Below are 2,500 nucleotides of genomic sequence, written 5' to 3'. Positions count from 1 at the left end.
CAATACTTTGTTACTAACCCTATGTTATCGAGATATACCAGCCATACTCCTCAAACACTTCATTTTGAACACATTCAATTTCTGTGTCTGTCACAATTCCGACCCATACATCACAGTTGGTACAATGACTTTCTAATACAGAACTCCTTTTACATTCATGCTAATCCTCTATTCTTTATCACTCCCTTCACTTCCCCCAACACTTTATATCCATCATTTAATCTCTGACGTACCCCTGCTTCCACTCCATCATTTGCTGCAACAATAGACCTGAAGTACTTAAATCAATCTACTTCCTCAATAAACTCTCTATTCAACATTCATTCAACCTCATACCACCCACCCTTCTCTTGCATCTCATAACTTACTCTTACCCACATTAACTCTCAACTTCCGTCTCTCACATACCCTTCCAAAATGTCACTAATCGATCAAGCTTCTCTTTCAAGCCTGCAACCAGTACAGTATCATCCACAAATAACAACTGATTTACCACCCATTCACGATCACTTTCGTCTACCAGTTTCAATCCTCGACCATGCACTCGAGCATTCGCCTCTCTCACTACTCCATCAACAAACAAATTAATCAACCATGGTGACTTACACATATCCCTGTTTTGCCCCACTCTCACTAGAAAACCACTCGCTCACGTCCTTTTCTATCCTAATACACACTTCACAGCCTATGTAGAAACTCTTCATTATTTGCAACAACCTTCCATTAATTCCATATAATCTCATCACAATCCACATCGCTTCCCTTTTAACTGTATCATAAGCTTTCTCCAAATCCATAAACACAACATAAACCCCTTGCCTTTTGCTAAATATTTCTCGAATATCTGCTTAACTGTAAAAATCGAATACATACTCCCCTACCTCTTCTAAAACCACTCTGTACTTTTAAGATTGTATTTTCTGTTTTATCTATAATCCTATTAATTAGTACTCTACCACACACTTTTCATACGACCCTCAATAAACTAATACCTCTTGAATTGCATCACTCATGCACATCTTACTTACCTTTATATAGTGGTACAATACACGCACGAACCCAGTTCATTGGTGCTATTGTCAACATAAATCACATATTAAACAACCATTCAAGTACAGTTACACCCCCTTCCTATAACATCTCAGTCCTCACACCATCTATATCAGGTGCTTTTCCTACTCTCGTTCCATCTATTCCTCTCCTTGCTTTCTCTCATGTAATCTCTCTCTCATTCTTATCTCCCATCACTGGCACCTCAACACCTGCAAAAGCAATTATATCTGCCTCCCTATTATCCTCAACATTCAGTAAACTTTCAAGATATTCTGCCCATCTTTTCCTGGCCTCCTCTCCCTTTAACAACCTTCCATTTCCATCTTTCACTGTCTCTTCAATTCTCGAACAACCCTTCCTTACTCTCTTTCCGAAAACTCTTTTATTCTCTTTTTATGAGCAACCCAATCCCTGACCCCAGCTCCAGTCAGCCACCTTTTTAGCCTGAGCTACTCTACGTTTTAGTCCTACATTTTTCTTTCTATATCTTCTATACCTCTCTACACGCTTACTCTGCAGCCATTCTTCAAATGCCTTCTTTTTCTCCTCCACTTTTATCTTCACTCCCTCATTCCACCATTCACTACCCTTCCTCATGCCTCCTCCAAAAATCCTCTTTCCACACACATCACTTGTAATCCCAACAAAATTTTCTTTTACTAACTTCCACTCCTCCTCTAACATTTTCTCTCACTTTCACTCTGTCATATGCCACTTCCAACCTTTTTAGATATGCACTTTTACCTCTGGTTTTATCAACTCTTTAACCTTTCGTACCTCCCTTTTACATCTCCCCCCCCCCATTTTTGTTGTCCCACTCTTTTTCTACAACTAATTTTCCTTCTACCAAAAAATTATCAGCCATACCGTTAGCCATACCCCTAAATACACTTGCATATCTTTCAATCTTCCAAACATTCTTCTAGTTATCAACATATAATCTAAGAATGTCCTTTCTACAACGCTTTCATTTGTCACTCTTCGCCATGTATACTTGTTAATATCTTTCTTTTGGAAAAAACTACAACTTATTACCAGCTCTTGCTCAACACACATATCTACCAGTCTCTCACCACTCTGATTTTCACCTGGTATGCCATACTTCACAATGACACCTTCTACCTTTTCAGCACCCACTCTAGCATTTAAGTCACCCATGACAACTACACAATTCCTTCTACCCAGTCCTTCTACACACATGGTTAATTCAATCCAGAATTCATTCCGCTCTTCTTCACTTTTCTCACAACTTGGCCCATACGCACTAACCAAATCCCAATGTTCGCTACCTAACCTAACCCTTACCCACATTAACCTGGATGATATCGCCTTCCCTTCCAGTACTATACCTGTCATTCATTCACATAGTAATAAAGCAACACCTTCTCTTGGTCTTCCCATTTCAATCCCAGATACTCTACCAGTCACTTCACCAAACATCACTTCA

The sequence above is a fragment of the Palaemon carinicauda genome, chromosome 2 (genome assembly GCF_036898095.1).
Source record: "Palaemon carinicauda isolate YSFRI2023 chromosome 2, ASM3689809v2, whole genome shotgun sequence".
NCBI lineage: Eukaryota > Metazoa > Arthropoda > Malacostraca > Decapoda > Palaemonidae > Palaemon > Palaemon carinicauda.
The sequence above is the reverse complement of the archived record's forward strand: the minus strand, read 5'-3'. Positions refer to the sequence as shown.